Source organism: Acomys russatus, chromosome 30 (assembly GCF_903995435.1).
Source record: "Acomys russatus chromosome 30, mAcoRus1.1, whole genome shotgun sequence".
In the NCBI taxonomy this organism is placed as follows: Eukaryota; Metazoa; Chordata; class Mammalia; order Rodentia; family Muridae; genus Acomys; species Acomys russatus.
Genome location: NC_067166.1, coordinates 24,567,925 through 24,573,924, shown reverse-complemented (window position 1 = coordinate 24,573,924; position 6,000 = coordinate 24,567,925). Strand labels below are relative to the sequence as shown.

Below are 6,000 nucleotides of genomic sequence, written 5' to 3'. Positions count from 1 at the left end.
TGCCTGGCCCGGCCCGGCTCGGGTCCGCCTCCTCCTCCTCCTTTTCTCTCCTCCTGCCTCGCCTCCCTTCTCCGTCTCCCGCTCGAGTGAAGGTGGCGCGGCGGCGCGCGACGCAGCCTTGGCTCCCGGCGCGGCCCCGCGAGCTCCGGAGGAGACCGCGCCGCCGCCGCGGCCGCGGGAAGGGACCGGGACCGGGACGGACAGACGGACGGACGGACTGCCCGACGGACGGCCGCCTTCCAGCCTGCGCGGCCGGTCTGCTCCGGCTCGGGGCGGCAGCGGCGGCCGGGCGTCCGGGCGCAGGGCGCGGCCAGCGCACTCGAGACAATACCCGCGCGGCGCGGCGCGGGCTGTGGGGGCGGAGGCCTAGCGCGGCCCAGGCCGGCCCGAGCTCCGTGTCCTCGTTCCCCCCGTGGGGGCCGCGCGCGGTTCCCGCGGCTCGGGGCGGGCGCCGTCCCCTCCCCCTCGGCGGCGCGCCGCCCCGGGGTTCCGGGTTCCCGGGCACGGAGCTGGATCCTGCTTTTTCGCCCAGGCAGGAAGTGAGTTTCGCACGGCAATTCCGGGCGGTGTCACGAGCGAAAAAAGTTTTTTTTTTTTTTAACCCCCCCCTTTCGGCGGAGGACCTAGCTGGGGCTGGGAAAGTCCTGACAGAAGTGGCGAGCAGGAAGCCGGCCCGCGCCCCAACCCCCACCGGAGCAGCCGCACTGCTGCGGGAGGCCGCTGCACATCCGCCTCGCCCTCGCGGGAGCCTCGGCGGGGCCCCGGAGCCACGGAGGAAAGGGCAGGAAATCATGTCAAGCCGAGCCTCGGGACGGCTGCCCTGAGACACCCCGAGAGGTAATTTTTCTTAAGAAAAGCGTCGAGCCAAGTTCGTGGGCCGGAAACGACGGTACTTGAGTCGGCTTCGCTCTGCCCGACTTTGCCTCACTTCTTTTCTCTCCTGTCGGGGTGCCTCGGTATTTTAGCAGCTGAACGGCACAACTGATTTTTTTCCTTTTCCCTTCTTTCGTTCTCCCTCCCTTTTCTTCTTTTTCTGCCCCGTCTACCGCCCGGATTCCTTTTCTTTTTTTTTTTTTAAAGGTGGGATTGTAAGAATGCGGTGGGACGAAAAGTTTTCAGCCGTCGGAAGAAAGAGTGCCTTTGTTCTGCAGAAGGTCCAAAAGTTTTAGTGTTCCGGGACGTATACAATGTATGTTAAGTTGCTGAGTCTGGCAACTTTTGTTTCGGAGGAAAGTTAAGTCTCGGGCTGCCGGATTGATTCGCTCGCTCGCACTGAGATGGCTGCCACATTTGTTTATGTTGGTGCGGATTGTTTTGGTTTTCGCTTTAATCCTACACTGAGGTGGTTTTTGTTAAGACGCGTCTGTTTCTTTGGCTTTTAGGAGCCATCTGCCTGCCGTTCTTGGTTGCCTTTTTTTTTTCCCCCCCTGGACGGCGGAGGCACTAGTTGTAGTAAGTAATGCGTCCTTTTCAGTCAGTATCTCACAGTGCTTGCTTGGTTACTTGACTGAGGACAAGTAGCTGCTGGATTTTTCTTGAAACTTGTGTTCTAGGAAGCAGAATTGAGGTAAAGATTATGGTTCAGACAGAGAAGGATATGACAACAAAAACAAAGCAAAACCCCAAACACCTGCAAGTAGTTGATTGGTCATGACTTGTGTGCAGTTCCGATTAGCCACATAGGAAGGGAAGAGAAATAAAACGCTTATCAGGGGTGTCACTTAGTGCGAAAGAGCGGCGCTGTTTTGCAATTGTGGGCTCGTGTTTTTGTGTTGGCCCATCTGTTTTTGTTTGGTTCTGCCTAATAAGTGATAGGTACGGACTGTGCGGGCTGGAATTCGTGAAGTATGGCAGGCATTCCCCAGTCAGACTTAGGAACGCTTTGGAACAGTGGGGTCGTCTTCCTGGGGAAAGCTAGTTTTGGTTGCAGCAAACCCTTTTCTCCTAGTGTGTTGCAGCTGTGTGCCCTTTTTAGTTTGTTTTTCCCAAGTGATTTTGTGCTGAAGGGAGATGACAGATAATACTGTATTTTAAATAAATATTAGCTATAGGTAGGTGTAGCTTAAGCTTAAATTAATGTTTAATCAGATGCTACGAAAATAATTACCAGAAACCTGAGGAAAAAAAGAGTTGACTTCCTTTAGTTGAAAGAGGGAAGGTAGGTTTTAAAGAGCAGGATCAAATAACTTCACCACTTGTTCTTGGCTGTTTCGCTTTTACCAAGCACATTTCAAAAAAGAGAACCATTCTAGTATTTATATTGGGTTATTAGGGCCTGGTTTCTGGAGTTTTGTTTTCATTTTTATTTTATTGGTAAGATTTGTGACCCATCAAGTTATTCCTGTTAAAAGCCAGACTGCTTTAGGAAGGAATTTAAAGTGCATAACTGGTGGACTTTATGATTAGGGGACGTGTAATTAGGCAGCCAAAGAGGTTATTCTTGAGCGTATGAAAGAGGTGGACAAATTTAATGACATTGAACTTGGGTTTCCTTTTATGGCTTCTGCTTGGCTTCAGAGCAGTGAGCCGTCATAGAGCAAGTCTTTTAGAGAACGAACACTTTGCAAAGATGTTTTTGTATCAGTCAGTTTTCTGTAACGTGTTATGGCACTTGAAAACGCCCATTTAACACGCCCACCCTTTAAAGAAGTAGTCTTTTTGAAAGAGTAGTATGTTTAGATTTTGACGTGTTAAAAATGAGATGTCCCACTTTTGTGAGCCTTTGTGAACCTTTAATTCCCACCAAACTAGCTTAATGAATTTTAGATTCTATACTATTCTCCAACCAAATATTTTCGAAGTCGTTTTTAAAAATGCAACAAAGAGTTGAGAAGAGTTTATTTTTAAAGACAGCGACTTGAAGTCTTTCTGAGTTGCCTCAAAATTTATGTATTTTTAGTATTGTGTGAGGGAGACCTCCCCCCATGAAACTGTAAAATAAAAGTACTTCCAGAGTGCCTGAATTGCGCAGAGAGGCTTGTTAATGAAGGTGATCATAAGCTTTCAAAGCGCCACCTGATTCAGGGTTCCCATGCTTCCTTGACATTTAAGAGCAAGCTATTGTCAGTGCCTTGTATACAAGGTTCAGAGAGCTTCAAGAATGGAAAGTGTTTATTGTGCTTTGTCTTAACAAAGTGATAAGGGTAGAGGCAGTTTACACTTATCATTAGTAGTAAATCTCAAATTGGGTTGTGTTAGACATGTTATATACTTTTAATTTTTAACTTCTTTTTTTCATTTTAAAAATACTTTATAGTAAGCACCATTTGCCAAGTAGCAAACTAGATACTTATTTGAGCATTTAGTTGAAATAATTGTTTATTAATAATAAGATCTTAGAGTTTAAGCTTCTTTTGATAGAAGTAGGTTATGGTAGTGCTTACAGAGTACTTAGGATTACACAGACTTTTAGTGATGTTGGATAGCAAATAAATTTTTTTTATAATTGCTGTTTATTCAGTCTCTTTAAATACATCTGCTTTGTTGCTCACACTTTAATCTTGACTCTTTGTCTTATTCTCCATTTGTTATGTTTTGTTTGCTGTTGAAACACTAACAACACAGGATGGCTTTCTCTTTTTCTTTCTTAACAGCAGTGTTAGACTTCCTTACTGTTCATAATAGATAAGTTATTGAATCACATTATTCTTGCCATAGAAAATGTTTATATGAATTATAGTCTATAATATTTACCTTGACTTAGCTAGGGGAATTCCATTTTCCCCCTTTGCATTATATTTCTTTTTCCTTATTGTCATTTATTGTACTCCCAGTCTTCACTTTTGCACTTTGTCTTCTTCCTTTGTATTTGGTTTCCTAATTTTGAAACCTGTTACTTAACTTTCTCTTGTGATTCCTTTAGTTTAGGTTTTTTTTTTTTTTTTTTGTTAACGTTACTTGTTTATCCTTTTTTTCCATGTTCATCAATATTTAGTTATGTTTTCCTTGCTCTTTTTCCCAAAATCCCTTAGTGCATGCATGCTTGATCAGTCTCTTTAGTTCTTATGTTTACATCCCAGCTCAGGGTACATAGTAGTGTGTTAGTATTTATTTAGTATGCTGTTTGCTTTCATATTGTGTGATCAGTTTTCTTCTTCTACCTCATTGTCTTTGCAATTAGTCCTTCCCAAGTTGTATATATTCGTGTGTCTTCATCCACAATTGCACTGGTACTGTATCACATTATTTTGTCACTCCCAGATTTGTTCTACGAAATGAAGGAAGGCCTTTACATGCTTTGCAAATGATAGTGCATAAGAGAAATAGAAAAGAACAACATCTGAAAATAAACTTAGTAAAATAAAGCTCTACATATATGAAATGTATCCATCTATGAATATAATAATATCGTAAGTTTGAAGAAACCCTAGCAAACAGCAGAAGTGACATTTGTGTAATCAAAATAGGTATAATAAAGCCTGTGAAGTTTATTCATAGGGACATCCTTATTCAGATTTTTGTGCATAGTTAGCTATTTCCTGGGTTTTTGGTGTGTAGAAGGATTGAGAAAGGCACATTGACAGCACCCTGAAATTATAACTAATGAGTATTCCAATGACAGAATGGAAAAATGGAAAGAAGATTGAATAAGAAGGTACAGATGTTCTGAACTTAAGATGGGATTGCAAGCTGATAAAATGATCATAACTGGAACTAATCAAGAATGCATTCACCACACCACACCTACAAGTGTGATGGCTTAGCCTAGACTACCTTACCCATGCTCAGGACACTTAACTAATTCTGCAGTTGGCAAAATCAGCTCACACAAAGGCTTAGCTTATAGCACGTGTTGAGCATCTCTTGTCATTTATTGAGTACCTGTGTCCAAATGTTCTAACAATCCAGTTCATGCGAGGGTATTGTTTATTCTCATCCTTTTTTTTTTTTTTTTTTGGTGGCTCCTGAGAAATAGCGTGACTTGGATTACTGGTTGAAGAAGTGATCAGCATTTCAAGTAGTTTTGCTGAGTATGTGTCCCTATGTATTGTAAAGTGAAACAGCCATAAATTGACCCTTGGGACAGAATGCTTCTGTACATTTCATTTGCAGGCCAGAGGACTCACTTCATTGTAACGTGGGATGATTATGAGAAGTAGTAATAGTCCTAAGATTATTTGGTGTTTTGATCTTAGAATTCCCAAATACTTCTACAAATTGAGAACCCCTCAATTTGGGTTTGGGTTTATGTCAGCTATTGATTACTATTCTTTAGTTAGAAATTAAAACAAAATTGAAAAAATAACAGTAAACCATTGCCTGCTAACATTATTTTTAACAGAAAATATAATTATTTTCCAAAACAAATATAGTTGTGATCCAGTATCCACGGTGGGTTGTTCCAGCCCCTTCCATGGACATTTAGGTCCCTTACTAACATGGCATAGTAGTTGTCTGCTGGGAACACTTTAAAACAACTTTTAGAGGACTTGGAATACTAAGTCCACTGCTTAGGAAATAACGACAAGAAAGAAAGTCTATGTATTCACTACAGTTGCAATTCCCCCCTGAGTGTTATCAGCATGGTTGAACTTAGCGATTTGGAGGACTGACTAGAAAAAAATGAGAAGAGAGTGTTTTTGCATTTTTACAAGTTACTTGTGTTGGGCTTAATGTAAAGGACCTAAATCTCAAATCAGTTTCTTCCATCTGTTGCAGTGTGTTGTTTTGATTGAAATGTATGAAGAAAATCCACTCCATACAGTTATATTTCTAGGAAAGGAAGGAATGCTTCAAACCCCTTTTAGGTACTTACGTGGTACTCTCAGCTATGGCAGAATCTTGAGGCTTAGTCTTTCAGCTTGCTCCATGGTTTCCAGTTCTTAATAATTTGCTTTTGAAGTACAGTTTCTAAGAACTCTTTTTTTTCAAAGATGTTGGCTTTTATTTTTCAGCAATAATTTGGTTTACATGTAACCTAGAATCTCTGAGCTATTACTTAATTATTTTAATACTGCTTTCTGTTTTCTACTTGAAATTTGATTTTGTTGTGCTTGGTAG

At 42.3% G+C, this 6,000-nt stretch overlaps 1 protein-coding gene across 7 annotated transcripts in view; it reads left to right on the top strand.

Annotated features, from left to right (window-relative positions):
• The first annotated feature begins 607 nt into the window (after positions 1 to 607).
• Positions 608 to 6,000, top strand: part of Erbin (erbb2 interacting protein) — a 98,950-nt gene continuing 93,557 nt past the window's right edge. For 6 of the 7 annotated variants that reach the window (XM_051172418.1, XM_051172416.1, XM_051172417.1 and 3 more), the window contains exon 1: positions 608 to 837. The gene's annotated coding sequence lies outside the window, so the exon portion shown is untranslated. Of the gene's footprint in view, positions 838 to 1,079; positions 1,190 to 6,000 lie in introns of those variants that run through there. The other variant, XM_051172413.1, reaches the window with a different exon arrangement.